The sequence below is a fragment of the Euprymna scolopes genome, chromosome 5 (assembly GCF_053919585.1).
Source record: "Euprymna scolopes isolate OS-2025 chromosome 5, ASM5391958v1, whole genome shotgun sequence".
Lineage (NCBI taxonomy): Eukaryota > Metazoa > Mollusca > Cephalopoda > Sepiida > Sepiolidae > Euprymna > Euprymna scolopes.
The window spans coordinates 174702217-174724807 of record NC_136486.1 but is presented as its reverse complement, the minus strand read 5'-3'; the positions used below and the strand labels follow the sequence as shown (position 1 = coordinate 174724807).

At 37.4% G+C, this 22591-nt stretch overlaps 1 protein-coding gene across 2 annotated transcripts in view; it reads right to left on the bottom strand.

Moving 5' to 3' along the window:
* Positions 1 to 439, bottom strand: part of LOC145277043 (coiled-coil domain-containing protein 28A-like) — a 93388-nt gene extending 92949 nt beyond the window's left edge. The window contains exon 1 of one of the 2 annotated variants that reach the window (XM_080128681.1): positions 266 to 439. The gene's annotated coding sequence lies outside the window, so the exon portion shown is untranslated. The remainder of the gene's footprint in view (positions 1 to 265) is intronic. The other variant, XM_080128683.1, reaches the window with a different exon arrangement.
* Positions 440 to 22591: the final 22152 nt, after the last annotated feature.

Below are 22591 nucleotides of genomic sequence, written 5' to 3'. Positions count from 1 at the left end.
AATAAACGGAAGATACAATAAAAATTGAATTTAATTCATTATGAATTCATTTAGTATTAAACCAGCAAACATCGTAATATTTAGTTTTTCTTAAAACTCGAATATGATATGTTCGTTCCGTAGCGAGCACGTATATGATAAAGCCCCCCCCCCCCCGACCGTTTTTTTTACACGTTGCATCATTTTGTTATTGTTGTTAGTCGAAAAAGTAAACAGAACACAACAAATCAAAAACCAGTAAAAAAGCAAACAAACAAAAACTCACGTGTTATGAAGTTGATAAAAATTAGGTTCTAAAAAATCAAAAGAAAAAAAAACTCCTTTTTCGGAAAATGGTGAAAATTGCAGGAGACGAAAGAAAATAACACCATGTAAGTTATTATTGGACCGCTTATTTGGTTTATTTTATATATATGTATGTGTGTGTGTGTGTGTGTGTGTGTGTGTGTGTGTGTGTGTGCGTGTGTGTGTGTGTGTGTGTGTGTGTGTGTACGCGCGTGGAAAGAAAGAAAGAAGACGGTGAAAAAAATGGTACGTTTTCAGCTGACCACAACAATAGCGACAGGAAAAGTGGAGAAGAGTTTGTGTCTAAGGATAGTGTCCTCCCTCTCTCTCTCTCTCTCTCTCTCTCTCTCTCTCTCTCTCTCTCTCTCTCTCTCTCTCTCTCTTTCTGACTTTTCCAAATCGTTGAATAATTACCTCCTTCAGCTCACTCTTCTCAGTTTATATATATATATATATATATATATATATATATATATATATATATATATATATATATATATATATATATATATATATTTACTTGCCTCCCCTCAAGGGCAGAGTTAGACACAACGTTGGTTTTAATGTGGGGAAAATCCAGTTTCCCAAAAAGGACACTCTGGATAGGAATAAATATAAAAATTGTCTCAGTCTAGAAGGATTTTTCCTCCACTGACCGAGGACAGAAAAAGTGAAGGGTAGTATCAGAACAGATACTACACTTTTTTCCTAGCCGAATGGATACGGTCTTTGCTAATTGAGCCAGAAATGGCTTGTGTTGCCGAGTTGAATCTATCGACTGGTGTTAATCGTGACACCCTGCACTGAAGATTCCTGAAAGGATGAAACGCTAGTGGCTGTAGGTATTTAATTATTATAGTAAAAAAAAGAAATTATGACAGCCCCTTTAAGAAATTCGTTTCTTAACGTTGAGCACTTTCAGTTGAATTAAGACGGTCAATTTAGCTCTTATGCAGAGATCATTGTATAACGATTAGATCACTGACTGACGTAAAGAACATTTAAAATTAAAATGTTTAAATTCAACGTTATTATATGCAGTTAATGGTAACCGAATGGATACAGTCTTTGCTAATCGAGCTAGAGATGGCTCGTGTTGACGAGTTCGAATCTGTCGACTGGTGTTAATCGTGACACCCTGCACTGAAGATTCACGAAAGGATGAAACACTAGTGTCTTTAGGTATTTAATTATTATAGTAAAAAAAAATATAATATATATAACGTATATATAATGTGATAATATGTATATATAATGTGAACACTTTGGAGCAGCCAAGATAAACTGAGCAAAGCTCAAGAGAGCATGTATAAAACGTCAAACTTTGCCGCCCAATCATGGAGATCTTTGGATCTGTAAGGTGTGTGATCGGACTCAGTTGTCCAAGGCAGGTCTTGTTAATCACATGAAAGTACACGATGATACGGATTCCGTTGCTGTTAGTTTCTATCAAACCAATGACTGTCTTCAGTGTCATGTCTGCTTGAGAGTGTGTAAGTCGCTGGCAGGATTAAAAAGTCATCTTGGACTTTCAGTGACTGAAGGAGTGGCACTCGTCTGACAAGACGTAACAATGATCATCATCATCATCATCATATATATATATATATGATATGTCCTAAGGTGGCCTATTATTCGGACAATCAAAGATAAAGTATTCCGTGAAATAAATAAATATACACTGTGGTTTGAATATTGAAAAAGAAGTTTATTTACATATTTACATAGATTCAAATACAGCGTGTTAATGTTCAAGGAGAAGTCTCTGTTTTTTACAAGGGTCCGGTAAAATCCGGTGACTTGGTTCCTTATGTAGAATGTTCCAGGTTGGTTACCTATCTCCACATAACAATCTATATATATATATATATATATATATATATATATATATATATATATAACTACTTAGTTTACTCACATAAAATTAATATACGAAAGTATAGATTTATGCATACACTTTAAATATTTCCTTCAAAAGTGCTCAATACGTAGGTAGAGCTAGTTAGTAATTTATAAAATATATATGGCGATTAAGCTACACTGAATATTCAGCGTTTCATCCACTCTAGGACTCTTCAGGCTTATGCGCGAATTCTGTGGTTGTTTATCGTTTTTATATGCTCCTCTTCTATTGAGATTTTAGTTAGCCAATCAGCTTTCTATTATCCACTGCGCCCTTCCTATCAGCCAATGAGCATGCACTTATCGAACAAAGGCCTATTTGACCTCTGGTTGACCTGTTCCTTTGTGTGTGCTCTATTTAGCCTGGATATTTAGTTTCTTGATCTGTTTTAAATCTAGGTTAGTGTTTTGGCACAAAATATGAATGTTGTCGTTCGTACCACTGCTGCTGAAAGCCCAGGGAGTAATGGGCTAAATGAAAGACACAATGGGATTTTAGGGGAAATGGTGAAGAAAACCCTAGAAGAAAGAAACTGCAGTTTCGAGGTGGCTCTCGAATGGACAGTAAGTGCTGAAAATACACTTCAAAGTGTCCATGGATATAGTCGCAATCAACTCGTTTTTGGCAGAAATCCCAACCTACCTGGTTTTCTTAATGACAAACTCCCTGCACTAGAAGGTGTCTCTACCAGTGAAATTGTTTCAAATAACCTTAACGCTATGCATGCTGCCAGGAAACACTTCATAGCGAGTGAATCTTCAGAAAAGCTTAGACGAGCACTCCGCCACCAAGTTAGAACAGGTATCACCCAATCCTATAAAAATGGAGATGCTGTTCTCTACAAAAGATACTTGTGTGATAGGTGGCTCGGGCCTGGGACAGTCATAGGGTGGGAGAACAAACAGGTGCTTGTCAAGCATGGCGGCACCTATGTTAGAGTACATCCATCTTGTTTAGCTTTCTACCCCGAAACATACCAAAATCACAATGAGGGTAACAACGAGCAATTGGGCACCCCACAAGAGTCTGAAGGATCTCGAAGAGTGTCAAACTTCGAAGAGAAAATTTTAGAAGATTTAGAAATAGCAGACAACACTGAACAACGCCCTACTGTGGAGACTCAAGATATAATCAATAAATGAGACACCACCACCAGGAAAGTCAAACTTCCCAAACCTGGACAAATCATCAAATGCAAGCTTGCCAATGACACAGAATCAGACTGGAAGAAGTTAAATGTCATAAGTAGAGCAGGCAAAGCCACTAGTAAAAATAAACATTTGATGAACGTAGTTATGGAACAGGATGAACCTTTTTGGTTGGACTTTGAACATGGAGTTTCCGATTGGCAAACCGATGAGACTGAAGAAAATGAAGAGCACCATGATTCCTGCACTGAGGAAGAAGTAATGATCACCTCTGCTAATTATAGCCTGGAACTAGAGGAAGCTAAACAAAAGGAACTTCAGAGTTGGGTTAAAAATAAAGTATGTTCAAGTACCGGATCAAGGCCAACTAAAAATCTTCACCAGATGGAGTTACACAAGCAAAAATTCCAATAACCAACAAACATTCAAGGCCAGACTCGTTGCCGAGGTTTTCAGGATAAAGATGCTGAGAATCTAAGAAATGATTGTCCTACATGCTCCAAAGAAGATTTATGCATAGCATTAGCTATAATGGCATCCAACCATTGGGTATGTAAATCCATGGATATTAAAACAGCATTTCTGCAAAGCAAGAAGTTGGACCGACTGGTTTATCTGAATCCTCCCAAAGAAGCTAATGTACCCCAAGGCTATATTTGGAAACTGTCCAAATGTGTTTATGGCTTGACCGATGCTTCTAGGTCCTGGTATCTCACACCCAGGGAGGAATTCATGAAGTCAGGAGCTATAGCTTCAAAATATGATCAGGCTATATTTATATGGCATTTTGAAAACAAATTGCAAGGTATAATTGCTACACATGTGGATGATTTTTGCTTTGCAGGGTCAGAGATTTTTCATAGAAAAGTTATTGGTAAAATCCATCAAGTATTTGCAGTTAAATCTGAAGAAATTGCAGAGTTTCAGTCCATAGGATTAAACATCAAACAGAATGGGGAAAACATTAAACTCAAACAGAATGAGTAAAGAAATTGAAAAATATCCCAGTTGAAACTGGCAGGAATATTAACGACAAAATATCCACAGCAAAAATTTCTGAAATCAGGCAAGTTATCAGCCGACTTAACTGGCTGGCTACCCAGACCAGACCTGATCTCAGCTACGATGTCAGTACATTAAGTTCCATCCTCAAACAAAGCAATGTGGAATGTATAAAACATGCCAATAGAGTAGTAAAGAAAGCCAAGAAAGAAAAATCCCAGGTAGATATTCCTGCCTTAGGAGATCTCAATCACCTCAAGATTGTTGCCTTCAGTGATGCCCCATTCGCCAACCTGACAGACGGAGGATCTCAATGTGGTTACATAATCTTTTTAGTTGGCAATAACCACAAATATATATCAATAACCTGGCAGTCCAAGCATTAGAAGAGTGGTCAAAAGCACACTGGCTGCTGAAACCCTAGCCATTGTTAACATTTCGGAGGCCTGTCTATTTTATAGGAAACTACTATTAGAAATACTGCAATTAAAGGATGAACCCAAAAATATAAAAATAATCTGCAAAACAGACAATTCCTGTCTCTTTGACTCTGTGCATTCATCCACCCAAATACTAGATAAAAGGCTTCGTATTGAAATGGTTATTTTGAGAGAAATGCTAGAAAGAAAAGAAATAGCAGAGTTCTCTTGGATGCCTACCAAAAGACAGGTAGCTGACTGCTTAACCAAGAAGGGGGTCCCTTCATTTAAGATACTGGAGTTCGTATCTGAACCCAAAGAAACTGATGTTTAAAAATAATTTTTTTTTTCCAGGGGTCATCTAAAAGATAAGAAAAAAGGGGAAGTATTGTTAACTTTACCCAGTTGTGTCCCTTGAACACTCTCCACAACAGAGAGTTAACTTCCCTACCGGAAACGGTGTAAAAAGAACTTTCAAAATATATAGCGCGAGCGGTACGCACATGTAAAATAAATGCTCTTTGACCCTACTCCAGTTGTCCGTGTTTATTTGCTTTTACAGTTATGTTTTAAAAAAATCAATGTTTTTTTCTCAATAATATATATTATAATTAGTTAAATTAGAACATAAAAAAGCAGAATTCTAAAAAAAAAAATAATTAATTTTTAAAAGATTTAAATAGAATATAAAGTTTTTAACGTAGATTTTTGAGTAAGGTTTTCCAATTTTTAAAAAATATTTTCATATAATATAAAAAATGACGGCACTTGTACAGTTTAGTCAACACATTAAAAAATAAAAATATCGAAAAAAAAGGTTATATTGTACGTATCTGTTTTGGACTGAAGATCTCCGAAAAAAAAATTCATTTAATTTGATCGAGTAGTTTTTATTTTACAGCAGAAAAACACGTTTTTATGAGAGCGCATTGAAGTCAACCATTACGAAATTTGTTGAACACGCCAAAGGGAGATAACTCCAGTTAAAGCGCCGACACTCCCTTCCTATCTTTAATTCTAGCTTTTCTTCCTAAAACTCGAACCTTTTGCTCGGTATCATAACAAATTGTTTTTTCGCTGTAAAATAAAAACTACTTGATGAAATTCAGTGAAATGTTTTTTCAGAGAACTTAAGACTATAACGAGTACGTACAATATAAGTTTTTTTTTTTTCAATATTTTCATTTTTTAATGTCTTGACTAAACTGTATAAGCACCAAAATGACTATTGGCAATTATAAAATAGCAAGTTTAACTACAACTTGAAATTATTTTAATTGTTAAAAGATGTCTATTTCTGGGGGTGGGGTAATTTGATTTTAATCCCTATTTTCAAAAAATATGTACGGAAGCCTCTAATTAATAAAATTAACATAAACAAGAGCAAAAAAAAAAAAAAAACGCTGCTTCCCTGATTCAATTAAAGCGACTAACAGCATTCGTAAAATGTGTCAATACAGATTACAATGGTTGTCTTTAACATACATCACTCGACACATCGAAACCTATCTAATAATATTTTATATGAGCTGCAACAGTTTAGTTAGATTCAGAAAACTAGCAAAGCTCAAAAATTGAAAGTAAATTCCTGAAATCAAGCGACATGAGAACAAATCTAAAGAGTGTGATAAAAAACGTCAAACCTACAGAAAGTGATGTTTTAAACGCCTTTCAAAGCAAAAACGATTTTGTTTCGTTCATAAGAATTGCTGCTGGTTATGAGAATTAGCATATAAGAATATTTGTACAGGCAAGAAACTATTTATTAGCAATAGAAAAAAAAATAACTTTACAAGAACGATATTAATTGTCTGTATTTTTGAGATGAGGTGTTTTCATTGATTGAGATTGTCGGACTGACTTCCTCATCTTGGTTGTTATTGTCACAACGTTTTGGCCGTTTTGCCCTCCGGCCTTCCTCAGGTGTTTTGTATCGAACTGGTAACTAAAGGGGAGACGGAAAAATCGGGTATAGCCAACCATGTCTGGATGGAGAGGGGGGACCATCGCCCCCTATGGGATCAAGTAAAAATAATAAACAGAGAGACCCACTGGAAAGTGAGAAAACTTAAAGAAACAGCTCACATGCTCGGACATAACAACCTACTGAGCAAACCAAGCATAGAGCTGAATGCAATTTGGACACCTCTGATAGAGAGAGAAAACCTTGAATAACAACATAGGTTTAACATTAACAAAAACCAACTAAGAATTGTCCTAGTGAATATGGCCGAGTTGTCCTAGACGGTGTATCAAAGTTTACAGTTACCCAAAGGTGCTGAGTTCAATCTTGAACGAAGGCAGTGAAAAAGTAACATTCAAAACAGAGAATCAGCAATTATGTCCCAAAGCCTAGCTGGAGTCCGAACACGGTACCCCCCCCCCCGTAATAATAATAAAGGATTGGGTTCGAGACTCAAAAGCAAACGGTTCCCCAGTTCGATACAAAACATCTGACAAAGGCCAGAGAGCAAAACGGCCGAAACGTTGTGACAATAACAACCAAGATGAGGAAGTCAGTCCGACAATCTCAATCAAAGAAAGATATTGTAAATAAATGTGAGCCTGCCATTTTGTCCGTTTTTTTCTGGCAGGGGAGACAACCCTACTCTTTTTAGAGTTATTTTTCAATATTTCTGCTTATAACAATGCCGGATACAGAATATGTACAATTGTGGATAGGAGTGAGTGGTAGGATGTCTAGTCATACTAACCATGTGGTTATTTAAACCTCTGAAATTTGTTGGCTAAGGTTGCAGAATGCAGAAATTAAATGTAATGTGAATAAATATTTGTTGCAAAGCTCCCCACTTAGGATGCCTCTTACATATTTGTGCCTTAATGAATATGGCTCTTTACATCTCTGTTTGAGACAAAAATAATAAATAAAATATTTCATTTGAAAATTAATATTTCATGTGTCCCCACTTGATTTTAAATATGTTTAATAGTAAAATATTAATCTCTGAAACTGTAATGATTTTGTTTAATTTGTGACATTATTAACGTCCCCTCTCCAGTGTTAGGAAGTACAAAAAAACAAGGAAAAATATATCAAAAGAAAAAGGAAATAGGTTTATCAACAGAGCAATAGAGGAAGTTGTTCATCAAGGAACACAAAGGAAGCTGAATAAGATTATTAATCAAGGTGTGGCAGACAAAAGGCCAGACATAGGTCAATATATTTAAAAGTTAGTTTTAGGAATGGCTGTGTGTTTTGCGGCAGTTTGCAACAGTTGGAAGCAGTTTGTGGACAGTCGTAGGTTTGAACTGACATCAACTGATGAACCCAACCTTAACAAAAAGTTGGTATGTAAAGGGTCGATAGTGTCACACACACACACACACACACACACACACACACACACACACACACACACACACACACACACACACAAACTGTGCAACTGATATTTGCAGGATGTGTCTGAGTTTGTGTTATTGCATTTTGTTTTATTTGATTTTTTTATACTTGTGAACTTATGTTGATTTTTTTATACTTGTGAACTTATGCGCACCCCTCATGGCAGCCACCAATTTTAGAAACAACGACGCGGCTAGGATAGAAGATGAACAAGAAGAAATCCATGGCACACAATGTTGAGGTTCGCAATCATTGTTCAACAAGCAGGGTAGCATGTGTTATCATAAATTTAGTCTTTTAGGGGTTTATGACAAATGTATTTGGATTGTACAGTCACTGTGCATTATGGGATTTTTTTATTGGCAGTTTGTAATATGTCTTTGTTTTTGAGATGAAAATTGCCAATTTTATAAGGGTTAAAACACCTGGTTTATCATGATTCAGCTTTTTATTAGTTTTAGCCAAAAGTAATTAGGATCAATTTTTTTTATAGGGTTAGATTATTTTATAAAAGTATGTGTTTGAAATTATGTGCTATTTCAACTGTATACAACTATATATTTGCTATTGCTCACTTTATCATTACGGTATTCACTTCCACTTGGATATAGTCATTAACAATGTGAATCTTAAATCACAACAGGATCTGGTTTCGTTGTTATTATACAATGGCCTTGTGCCAAATGCTGAGCTTAAAAATGATTCTTTCAAATTGAAGTACGCATTTTGCACAAAGTTAATGAATTGTTTTTTTTTGTTTTGTTTTGTTTTTTTGCCAGAAGAACTTTTCTAAATGAGAGACGTGGTTTTTAATGTCAGATTTAATGACAAGAAAAAAAAAGAAGAAAAATGACTCATCCAAATTCTATTTGTCTTTCTTTCTTTCTCTCTTTTTTTTTTGTACATAATGTCACAAAATGTGTCATTTTTTAACCAATTTTCCAGCATTTTTTCCCCCAACATATTAAATGTCTTAATTAAGTTGAAATCGTTAGGTTCAACTACTTTACTACAAAAAAGAATGGGGAGCAACTTAATTTAAACTTTCAAAATAATGGGATTTATAACTATGGAACATAATTTTTATATCACTTCTTACACTAATAGGCATGAAAGATTTTAAACACATTAAATTTTTTTCAGTACTTGTGCAGAATTTGAACCAGACGTAACTAACTGGCCACTCGGCTTTGCTCGGAACATGATGTCAACCGTCAACTTTTGCCAAGCATCGCCGATTATCAAAGCGTACCAACGCTACTCAAGGAAAATACTGACGACAACGTTTAAATATAGTAAAATCACCAGAAAAAAATATAACGAAAATAAAAGAAACAACAATTTTTGTTTTATTCTTGTAACAAAGTTAAGTGAAAAAAAATAAACAAGTTATATTTTTTTTTTCAACCAATTTTTTTGGTCAAACAAAACTGAACAAAACTAATAAAAACATTTTTTTGTGTTTTTCATATTTTTTAACAAAGGTTTTTTTGTTTTTTTTTAAAATAGCACTTTTTGATGTGTTTTTCAAGAATTATTTTTTTGCATTTTTTCTTTGTTTTTAGTCGCGTGCAAGTCACTCTGTCAGTCGGTCGGTCCGTCTGTCCCTAACACTTTTGTGCTTGGCCTTTTTGGTTAAGATCAAAGGTCTGTTGTTAATAGATGCTGTTCTTAGTTTTTAAGCTCTTTTGGCCAAGATCAAAGTGTAGTATCTGTTCTTACTACATGCTGTACTTATATTTGTAACTTTGTGATATAAAGTGGGGGATCACTTTTCTGTATTAATTTAATGTAAAATGACCTTAACAACCAGTCAGTCTCAAAGCCGTTCAAGTCATTCTCCAGATCATTCAAGTTGTTTTTGAAGGATTCCAGTTATTTTTTAAGCATTCAAGTCATTCTTAAGGTCATTCGATTCATCCTTAAGTTCATTAAAGTCATTCTAAGTCATTTACTTTTTTATTTATTTAAGTCGTTTCAGCCCATTTTTCGGTCATTTTAGTTTATCTTTAAGAATTTCATGTCAATTCTACATTCACGCATTCATTCATTACATGAGAGCACGCGACTAATGGCTATCGGCCTTGTTGTAAATAATGTAAATTGAACATTTTTTATCCTTGTAGGGAAGGGAGGCTAGGCAACCGATTTTTAAAAATTAAATTAAAACAGGCAGGAAATTCCCTTCAGATTAGGTAGACTTTTCTATGGTCGCAACAAACAATGTCAAAGTGGGGGGAGAAGAGACGGCAGATGTGGAAGAAACTTCGCCAAATGGCTAGCTTTCTGATATATGGTTTAAGATGGAAACAAAATGATCATTACCAAATTTCTGTCTCCTCATAAACTCGAAAAGATAACTGTTGAGAAATTCCCATCTAGTCCTGCTGATTTTTTTTCCCCAATATTTTCCTCAAGGATCGTCTGCTCCTTTGCTGCACATTGATCAGCATCTTACATCAGATTACAGTCAAACCCGAGCGAATGATGTCATGTTCCAAGGTTAGTTATGTCTGGTTCAAATTCTGCACAAGTGCCATCTTTTCTCTAAAAGAATACTCTGTATTTTTGGGATAAATTTCCTGAGCACTTAACTAAAAGTGACCATTTGGTTTACTTACTGAATGTTTATAAAGAAAAATATAGGCTTAGTTCTGATGACCTCAGAGGAAAACTAAATCTGAGCATTATAGGAAGATGTGTGAAAAATATGAGACTTCAATGGTATTTTTGCATTGGAAGAATAGATAAGAATTCTGGGGTGAGTACGTATAGCACAGTTGAGGTAGCAGGTCCAGTTCACAGAGGAATACCAAGTAAAACATGGAAGAAAGTGATAAAAATGGACTTGAGAGAAAGAGGGTTCTACATTGAATATATTTTTATGGATAAAAATAGAATTCTTTCTTGACCATTTCGAGCCTATTAGTTATATTTCATGTGAAAATATATAAACATTAAACCATTCATCGAAGAACAAGAGACGTCTTGTCAAGGATACAAGACAATGGCGATTCATGTCCAGAAATAATTGAGAAAAAGTCAACAAAAGGAAAAAGAAAATCTAAGAAGCAAAACAAAATGGATTCAAGTTGTTTACGAAAATCTTTACAATGAAGACAATGATGAAGATGGTGATACGTTAACTGTCCATTCAGCAGATGTTCACTTGCATTCAACTCAGCTAAGGATTTTTATCCTCAACCTTTCTCAAAAAAAAAAAAAACACGAATAAACCTAGAACCCCATCCTCCAACATAGACCCCTACTACCATGTCTCCTTCTCCAACATCAGGGGTCTACGTTCCAAGCTTCCAGAGGTTTAAACACAATTACAGGAGACGAAACCGGACGTATTCTTTCTAAATGAAACTGGCATAGAGCCGACCACTTTCCTAGGTGAGTTCATAATTAAAGGATACTCTAACTTAACATCTAAATCCGACCCCCAAGATCGCCATGGGCATGGAGTGTGTGCCTACATTAAAGATGGCTTTCCATGTGGTAGGAATATCTCCAAAGAAGACCTTAATTTACCTTATATGTGCTTCCGGGTTGCACTAGCTTGCACCACTGCATTTATATTTGCCATCTATCACCCCCACAACAGCGGGGTTACTATCTTTAAGAGTATATCTGAGAAAATTGCCCACATACTGTCTGCTCATCCTTCGGCTAACATTCACATTTGCGGTGACTTCAATGTCCATAATGTGGAATGGCTGACCCATTCAAATAAGACCGATGACGAGGAGAGGTTCTGTCATGATTTTGCCATTGCCTGTGACCTCACTCAGATTGTTCATGAACCCACCTGTGTGTCTGATACTACCGGTCAGTATGCAAGCCTTCTAGACCTTTTCCTCACAACTTCCCCTGAGCTATGTTCATGTTCTGTTCTTTTTTTTTTTTAATTACATTTTCACCCCAAACAAGGCACATTGCCACTTTGATGTAGGGGGCTACTATTAGGGATACAGGCTACAGGGATACTAGGTGGGGAGTTGGGCAACAAGATGTCGTTTTACGTTACACTTGAACTTCTGCATGTCAGTACAGTTGGGGAAGCAGGAACCTGGCAGGGAGTTCCAAAGTCTAGTGGTTCTGGGGAAGAAACTACTGGAGTAGAAGGCTCTCTTACATCTAGGGATCTCTACTGTGAAAGGGTGGGATTGTACTGCTTGTCAGGCTTGTCGGAGGTATTTACGTAGAAGGGGTACAAGTGCTTGCAGTTCGTTGGAACATACACCATTAAAGTACTTGTGTTACATGATAAGGGCTGCCCCCTTTTCATGTAAGTATAAAAATAGAGAGATTTAGTTAAAATGAAAATGAAATAGAATAGACGAAATTCGAACCTCGTAATTTAGGTTTAGAAATAGATTACGAGAGAGAATTAGCAAATGGAATGTAAAAAAACAAACCATTGTTAAGCTTAGAGATAAAATAGTTTAAAGAAAAGAATGTGCATTGTCAATTCTGTTATGAAATTCGATTGAAAGAATGCAACTACAAGATAATTTAATAAACATGTTTTTAACATATTGGAAATATAGGTTACTGGGAATATAGGTTAAAATTCCTTTTGTAAACAAAGGAAAAAGTTTTGGACACGCATTTCCAGAACACGTGAAAGAAGACACATATTTTAACATGTGTATGACGTCATGGAAAATGGGAAGTTCTCGCTATAGTTAGAAACTTTAGAGTTAAGCAGAGAGAAACTGAGGGAGAATCTGAGAGAGAGTCCGAGGACGAGAGACGAGAGTCTGGAGTCCAGACATGGACATTCGAACGTCTAGAAGCGAGACGATCACCTTTGAAACTTAGAATGTGAAACTTGAATTCTTGACTATGAAAACCACGACCGGTCGGAAAAGAAATACAATAACAACAATAATAACAATGAAACTCCTACTTGTAGAACAGGCAGAGGGATGCTCCATTGCGTCGATGGGACAGAGGCTGAAGCTTGGATGATAGTTCAGGACCTATTAGGTTAGCGACTCTCTTTTGAACCTTGTCTAGGAGTGATAGACTAGTAGCAGATGCACCGGCCCAAATATGACAACAATACTCCATATATGGGCGAATGGTGGCCTTATAAAGGTACAGGATACTTTTAGGGGTCAGTAGCTTTCTAGCACGGTAGAGAGAACCTACCTTTTACGCAGCGGTCCTGGCAATGCTCTCAATGTAATTGTTCCAACTCATGTTTCCTGTGAACGTTAGGCCAAGGAGTTTAAAAGATGTGCTTTCAGATAAAGAGTCTTTGGCCATTGCTATTGGTGGTAGAGAAGGTTTCTTGTAGTGATTGAAGGAAACAAGTTTAGTCTTGGCAGCATTGAATGTGACCATCCATTTATGTCCCCATTCCACTACAGATTGGAGGTCATCCTCTAGTGTTTCTGCCATTTCTTTAGATATGTGTTCATTTGTTTTCCTGTTGTGTCTGTTATAGAGTGTGGTGTCATCTGCATATATACCCATCTCACAGACAATTTTGTCAGAGAGGTCATTTATGAATATTAGGAATAATAGAGGTCCAAGAATAGACCCCTGAGGCACTCCCGCATTTATATCATATTGTTTAGATGTACGACCATCGAGGACAACCTGGATTTTTGTCTTATCTAAGAAGGATTTAATTATGTTAAGTATTTTTCCAGTGATACCGTACGATCTGATTTTCCTAAGAATACCTTTGTGCCATACCCTGTCAAAAGCCTTAGATATATCTAGAGCTACCGCTCTACCCTCCCCTGCTTTGTCAAGTGAATGGTATATACGCTCGGAGATTACAGTTAGAATGTTTGCTGTGGAACGGGCTTGCCTAAATTCATATTGTTGGTCGGTAAGAAGTTCAGCATCTGTAAGGTGATGGACTAGAGCTTGGTTAATTATGGACTCAAATATTTTGGCAAAAAGTGGGAGGAGGCTAATGGGGCAGTAATTTGCTGGATCAGTTCTTTCGCCAGAATTCTTTCAAACTGGTACCACAGAAGCAGTTTTCCAGCAGGCAGGAAAGCAAGATTCATTAAGGCATTTGTTGTAAAGTTTGGAGAGGACTGGAGCTACTTTGGTGGAGCACTTTTTTAATAGCACAGCCGGGATGAGATCAGCTCCACATGCTTTTGCAGTGTCAATCTCCTCTGAGATCCTCCGACCACTCCATTGTATCAATTATGATAAAAATTAAATGTAAAGTCTTCAGACATACCTCTCCACCGTACTGTATATGGATCAAATATGAATGTACGGAAGCTATCCCAGTCAGCCATAAAGTATTGACTTTATGGCTGACTGGGATAGCTTCCGTACATTTATATTTCATCTACCTCTGCATTCCATGTTTAAAAAGGATGTGTCCTCTATAGTATCAGACCTTACAGAATGGTTAATTGTAGGCATAAACTCATATCATCCAAAAAATACCATCCAGAAAATTCCAACAAAAACCTAACAGCCAGCCATGGTTCTCCTCAGAATGTGCTGCTGCCATTGCGCACAGAAATCACTTTTCTCATAGCTACCAACGTAATAGATGTACTGAGACTAAAGCTGCTTTCAGAACTGCCAGCAACCACTGTAAAAGAGTAATAAAAAATGCAAGGGAGCTATATATCCTGTTATATTATTATACTCAGTCCGTTAAATCGAAAGTAGCTGAGCAGCAGCTTGGATCCCACCAGTTTTGGCAAATAGCAAATAGGATCCTGAACAGAAGCATACATTCTATCCCAACCATCAACAATGGACCAGAGATCATCTCGTCAGCATCAGACAAGGCCAAACTATTTGCCAAGAACTTTGCAGCTAATTCTACCCTAAGCGACAAAGGCCATCAACTCCCCATATTTCTTCCTATAACAGACAACACACTATGCAACATACAAATATCTGTGTGTGAGGTAGCTAAGCTAATCAAGAACCTTGATTCCAGTAAAGCAACTGACCCTGACGGCATTCCAGTTATAGTGCTGAAAAAGCTCCAACCAGAACTTGCATATGTCATGATATTTCTTTGACAAAAAATATACAGAAAGCAAAAGGCAATTCTCAAGGAAGAAATGTTTTTGAGTGACAAAAATATCCACAGGTATAAATAAGCGAAATAGAAAAATATTACAACTCTTAAAATGAATTAAACTGATAATGCATACATGCGGGTATTTATATGAGGTCTTTTTATTCTTGTCATCAACACTGTTTCTCCTTACCACATTTCATTAATAACCATTAATCGTCTCATCTGTTTAACTAAAATGTATAAAACTTTTTTCATGAAGAAAGACACACATGGAGACGTTTGCTGAGTTTTCCAGAAGAGAGAGAGAGACTAATGTTATCTATTTACAATAATATAAAAGAAACTTTGTTCTTTATGAACTGGAAGACAGTTGGGCCGATTTTGATGAAATTTCACACAAAATTATGTGCCTAGCAGTGTCCTTAGATATGTTTTGCATCAGAATGTCTTCGAAAAGTATGGATAATTGATAATCGAAATAATCTGATGAAAGAAAGAACAGGCGATTTTGACTAAAGTTAACACCTTACACAGCCTAACATCACATTTGCATTTGAAAAGCTTTATTACCACACAAGCTGAAAGGCTTCACATATAAAATCAGCAGTAGGTTCTTTGATATGACAGGGGCATGTCTGATATGAATGTTTCTGTTTAAAGCAAAATTGAACCATGATACTTGACTTTTTCATTTTAAACTTTAATTCAAGCCATCATAACTGCACAAGCAGTAAGGCAGGCATATAAAATCAACAGTAGGTTTTTTGATAGGATAAGGGCACGTTCGAAATGAATATTTCTGTTTAGAATATAAATGAACCATGATACTTGACTTTTGCATTTTAAGTTTAATTCAAACCATTATATATAAAAATAATTTTATAAAATCAACAGTAGGTTCTCTACAGTGCAATGTAGACTACGATGTATTGTAAATTAAGTCACTGTGTGGAAGCATATAAAGCTTCTTCTTGGTGCACCGTGGTGGGTCCCCAACTAGAGCAGGCAATCAATTGATTTGACTGAAAAATGGGTGATTTCACCAATTTCAATGACAATAAAAATATGGGAATGTGATACATTCGTTGATCATCATTCAATTCCGGGCAGCGTCGGGTCTCCTTGTTAGTCTTAGCTAATTATTTATTTCTTTAATTTTTAACTTACTGAACTGAGTAACACAAACAGACGCAGATTCGAGGTATCATTTCACTTCGATTATTCTACATTCCAAGCAGATTATTTCTATATTATTGACGGCGACTCGTGTGCATCGCTTCCACAAAGAGATGGATTTTAAAAACCTTGGTTTCTCTCTCCCTCGTGACGTCATGCGTTATTGTTCAACTCTGTTTTGTCTACGGTGTTTGACCTCTGCCTTAATTTTATGTCACCTGAAAAGGATGTTGTAGTTTGCTTGAAGCATTGTGCATAGTGTGAAAGGAGTTGTGTTTGAAGGCTATATCAATGTGGTTCGCAGGAAACACCACGGACACAAAAAAATAAAAATAAAATTTTTTTTAAATAAAAATAAAAATAAAAGTAAAACAGACAAAAGGAAAACCTTGCTGAACACTTGTATACATTTCTTTTTATTTTCTCTCCTGAAGAAGAGATACTACTCTAAAAGAAATCAAGAACATCAACACTTACCATCTTGTATGACACATCATGTTTGTAAATAAACGTAATATAATTGAAAATCCCTTCTAATATTACCATTATTCTCTTATAAACTAACTCGTGTTCATAGTGTTTTATTACAAACCGCATTTATGACACCCGTCTTTCATTTAACCAGGGGATCGATTCTGTTTTACAGATCTGGGTTATCAAGCACTTTGTGTGACCTTTGTCAAAATTCACACAAGTTAATTTAATCGCTACTAACGTAGTGTCCCGAATATGTAACAATAGGTTTTAAAGGGGAAGTTTTCTGTATCCTGATATAAGAATATCATTTAAAAAAAAAATTTTTTTTTTAAGCTCTTTACTCAACAATATACTGCTACCGAGGAAACAATGGATGAATACGGTTAGTTCTCTCTCTCTCTCTCTCTCTCTCTCTCTCTCTCTCTTATCTGTCCGGCATTTCCCAGGTGGAGGTAATTAATAAAAGCAAGCACTTTTTAATATGAACTTTTCTATTTAACACTCAAATGAAATATTTATTACATTTTTAAAATTTATTTCTTTTTGTGCATTTACTTTATTATTTGGGCAGCAACATAGGTTCCAGGAGGGATATATCAAAATTCGCATCTCAAAAGCATGGGCTACATTGGATAAGTTGAACTTCAAGGCTAGCTGACAAACTGAAAAGGCAGTTCTTCAGAGAAGTGGTGGAGTCTGTCCTTGTTTATGGGGTTACAACCTGGCCGCTCATAAAAAATTAGAAAGGAAACTAGATGGCACGAACGCACATATGCTGTGAACAGTGGTAAATATATCTTGGCAAAACCATCCCACAAAGCAGCAACTTTATGGCAACCTACCTGCCATATCTGCTACTGTCAGGGAATGCTGTCTACGATTTTCCGGTCACTGCCAGAGGAGCAAGCAAGAGCTGGTGATGAATGTATTGCTGTGGACTCCATGGCACGGGCGCACGAGTATAGATTCACATACATCCAGCAAATTGCACATGACACTAACTGTGATCCTGAAGATCTGAGGCAGCTGATGGAAGACATGGAAATCTGGAGAGAGAGAGAGAGAATCCTATTAACTGACCAGATAGATATAGATTTTATCATTTGAGAAATTTTTCATTCTTCAAAATTTTCTATTGTGTTGCCCGGGCAGACGGATTAAGCTTGAATGCCTAAACGAATGAGTGTTAGGAAGTTAAAAAAAAAAGGAAAAATTATAACTAGAAGAGGAAATAAGTTTATCAGCAGTTTATTAAGTTTATTTGCTGGAATTTCTTGGAATATATGAAGTGGTCTATACAGACAATTAGCCATTTAGTCGGGTCTGATGCTATAGAGGAAATTCTTTTTGAACATGGAGTGCAGAGGTATATCTGATGTAAATGTTTGGAAGTTATCCCAATCAGCCATAGAGTATCGATAGGCAGTATGATGGAGAGGTACATCCGAGGGTTTATTACATTTTGTTTTTAACTTAACTGAGACAACTGAGTGATCAAAAAATCCCAATGGAGGCAGAACAGAAAATGAGCCATTTTTGGGCAAGTTGTAAGAAAAAGGTCAAGGGACTTGCAAATTATCTGTTGGAGTCGGGCATACAGGTTGGTTCATCAACAATTTGTGTTAGGTCATAGGCAATCGAGAAATCATGAAAATACCTCCCCTCATCATCCGTCTTCTTTTAGTGGACTAGCCATTCAACATTGTAAATACTGAAGTCTCCGCAAATGTGAATGTTAGGGATGTATAGAATGTGGTCAATTTCCTCAGTGATAATATCTCCACTGTTATGGGAGTGATAAAAGGCAAATATGAACACTGTGAGCAAGTGCTACTCTGAAGCACATGTAAGGCAAATTAGGATTTTCTCTAGAGATGTCCCTACCACATGGAAAGCCATCTCTAATTTAGTCACATATGCCATGTCCATGGCGATTTTGGGGGTCAGATTTTGATGTCAAGTTGGAGTATCCTTTAATTCCAAGCTCATCTCGGGAAACAGTCAATCCAGTGTCAGCTTCACACAGGAACAATAAATCTGGTTTAGTCTCCTGTAATTGGATTTCAACCTCTGGAAGGTTGAAACATACACACCTGATGTTAGAGAAAGAGTAGTGGTAGTGGGAGTCTATATTTGGAGTTGGAGTTCTGAGTCTAATCTTGTTTTGTTTCTTAAGATTTTTCATTTTTGAGGATTGAGATAAAGGTTGGCAGAGTTATTAGAGCAGAATAGAGAAAAATAAAGAAGGAAGAATGAGTTTTGTAATTATATAGAGGAAAAGCCGTAACATTACCCACTAATATGACACTGAGAGGTCCCACCAGAAGCTACTGCATGGTCTAGAATCTATTCACCAAATGGCAATACAGCAGCCCCAGTACTTTGCATCTGCTGATAGGACAGCCTCCTTAGTGGTTAATCCAAAGTTCATGTCACATCAGCCCAAGTAAAACGTTTACTTTGAGCACCCTTTAGGATAGAAGTAGGAAGATAAAATAAGGACATCTCAAGCGACTGCTCAGGGAAAACTGCCGGGCCAGTGTACAGCTATTTTCTTCTCCCTTTATAAGAAACATTGCTCATTGTAAATGAGGACTGAGGGACACAATAGAAGCGAGAGTTACCTGGCAGGGGTAGCAGGAGTGCATTAACTGCTTCAGATGCAGGGGCCCGAACCATCTGGCTAGGAATTGCATGCAGCGTGGCAGTGGTAGCAACCAGAGAGATAGACCAACCATGCGCTGTTATTCTTGCAACAAAACAGGGCATCTAGCAAGAGACTGTCTGGGAAATGGAAACAGGAGCAAAACATCAGCTCCACTCTCTCCCCATTCAAATTAAAAAGTGGGTGGCAATGTGCATAGTGGTGGTGGATTCTGGATGCTCTCAGTCCTTCATGACTGGGTCAGTGTATGACCGTTGGAGTTGGCTAGCATCGGAATTCCTAACAGTCAACAATGAAATTCTCTGCATCAAGGGTATTGGGGCTCTCACATTGGCAGTAAAAGATGCAAGCCTCATGAAAGTTGATGTTCTGGTCATGAACCCACCACAACATAAACCACTGTTGGGCTTTGATATGCTAATTGGGATGGACATAATCAAAATGTTGATGGAGTCCATAGTTTGGTGATGCTACTTTTGCTAGGATGGAGCCTTGTGCCTGTGCCACGATCAGAATAGAAGAACCAGACTTCAGTGCCAAGTTCAATGAACAGACCAAGGCTTCGACAGCGTCATGGAAGTAGTCAAGCAACAGCCACCCAATGGACATACTAACCAGGTACTTGAGTATCTGATCTCCAAACAAATTTGACAAGAGTACTGTCATGAATTGAACATGTGGTTGAGCAATGGATGGCTACTTCCATATTCTGAGGAAGAGCATGGTCCTCCAAAAGGTTTTATTCCATCAACGGTAATTTTCCAAGAGGATATCCAGGGTGGATCCAATGCTGGACTTTCGTGAGCTAAATGAACACATCAAGGCCTACACAGTGCATGCCGATGTCTGCACACAAAAGCTATGAGAATATGAGAATATGAGAATATGAGAATATGAGGAGGAAAGGCTCAGTGTGTCATTACTTGACCTTTGAAGTGCATGTGCATAAATCCTTGTGGTTGTACAAAACTCCGATCTTTTAAGGAAAGAGATACTGGCTGATACACATGGGTTTTGGCCTCAATGTAACACCATCCATCACACGAGCTATTGTTGAAGTTACACGCTTGAGGAAAACCAATATACGACAGGTGACATCGACAACGTGTTTATCAACGAAGACATGGTTTCTGCAACCATAATGAAACAGCATTTGGTCAATTTTGAATTACCGAGCACAGAACTGGAGCGTCTGCAAAATGGTCTGAGAATGCTTGGCCTACCTGTTCAGGAAGGGGACAACAGTCTGATATGGGAACAAGGGAATGAGATTCCCAGCATACTCTGTGTTCTTACCTGACGAAGTGCATTCTTATTTTGTGGGAAGTTGGTTATGCATTTCCCAGTGGTAAAGTGGTTCAGGGCAGCTGCAACATTCATTAAAAGGAGAGTAATGGATGTGACAAAAAGCTAAGATGACAAGCTGACTGTCGGACCTTTGACAACAATGATTGGAGAAATTGCTGCAAGAGTACACCCAGAAGATCCTGTGTGAGGAAAATGGTTTGTGGACGGTCCTAAGCTAGACGTGTGGGTTGATGCAAATTCCTTAGCCACTGGAGTAATGCTGTAGCATGATGGAGTGGCTGTGGAGGATGTGAGCTGGTTACAAAAGGAAGGAGATACGCAGCGTATAAATCTGGTGGAGCTCGATGCTCTTCTAAAAGGAGTGAACATGGCATTGATGTGAGAAGCAACCATGATGTATCTTTACACTGACTTTGCTGTCTGTTGCTCATTGACTGCAGGCCAACACGGTTCTCAATCTGGCATAGTCTAACCCAATGAAAGGAAGAAAAAATATGCGTGTGGGGGGAAGAGAAAATACAATTTATGTTGATATATTAATGATTGCAGAGACTTTAACCCTTCTATATTCTTGTGGAACTCTTTAGTAACAAAGTGCATTTTCTACATGAGGTTATCAGCAGGAGCAGGCAGAGAGCAAGGCAACCTGGATCCTGGAGTGGTGAAAGTTCTAAGACATAAAGTATCCTGTCACACCCTAGCGATGATGTGTTTTGTTTTCTTCCAGTACTTCTTCAAACTCTTCAGCTTAACATTCACAGGCTATATGAACTGGAACAAATACAATGACGACATTGCGAAGGCTGCTGCAAAGAAGGTGGGTTCCCTCTATCATGCTGAAAGACTACTCACCACTGAGAGTATCCTGAATTTCTACATCATTCGCTCATGCATGGAGTATTGTTGTCACATCTGGACTGGTGCATCTACCGCTAGTTTTTACCTCTTGGTTAGGGTCTGAAAAAGAATCTGTAGCGGTCTAGGGTATAGAAGGAAATGTGTGTTCATTTCACATTCGGGTGTCACCAATTTGTGGTGGTGGTGCAAAATAGGGAAAATAAATTGCATTGAGAAAGGAAAAATGAATTGAGAAAGAGACGAAGTACGTGTTAAATTGAATTAAACGAACAGGAATTTATTTCGTGAAGAAACACATGAAAGAAAAGGGTACCGCACGCGTTTAGTTTGGCGTGCGTCTCTCAGTGTTTACTGGTGAGAAGGAAAGTCTATTGTCATAGAGAGAGAAACAGAGAAAGTCAATCCAGTTTGGTGTGCGTCTCTTGCTATTAGCTGGTGAAAAAGAAAGTCTATTGTAGTATAGAGAGAGAGAGAAAATGAGAAAAAGTCAATCCAGGCCATGGAGATAGTAAACGTGTAAGGTGTATGTACTGTCTGTTAACTCTTGCCCCACACATACAGTAGCAGGGGACGTGATGTGCGTGGGAGCGCGCGCCCCGAAAGGGGCAAATGGTTCGTCGAACCTCTCAGCTCGGAAGCCGAATTAAAAAAGGTAGGAAACGGCTTGTCTCTTGCTTTTATAGTTGTTTCCGGTGGTCTTTTGCGCATGTGTGGATTTCCTTTGAAAGGAGAAATAACATTGTCCATGTATGCGTATGTATGCGTGTATGTGAGTACATGCGTGTATGTTAGCGTGTGTGTGTATACACGTGAATGTGAGTGTATATACGTGAACGTGAATATATGTACGTGTGTGGACATGCGCGCGTATGTTTGTGTGCGCGTATGCATATAACAAGTAATATAGCTTGAGATGTGAATGCGTGTTTTTGTGTGAGACTAGGAAAGGCTCCCAC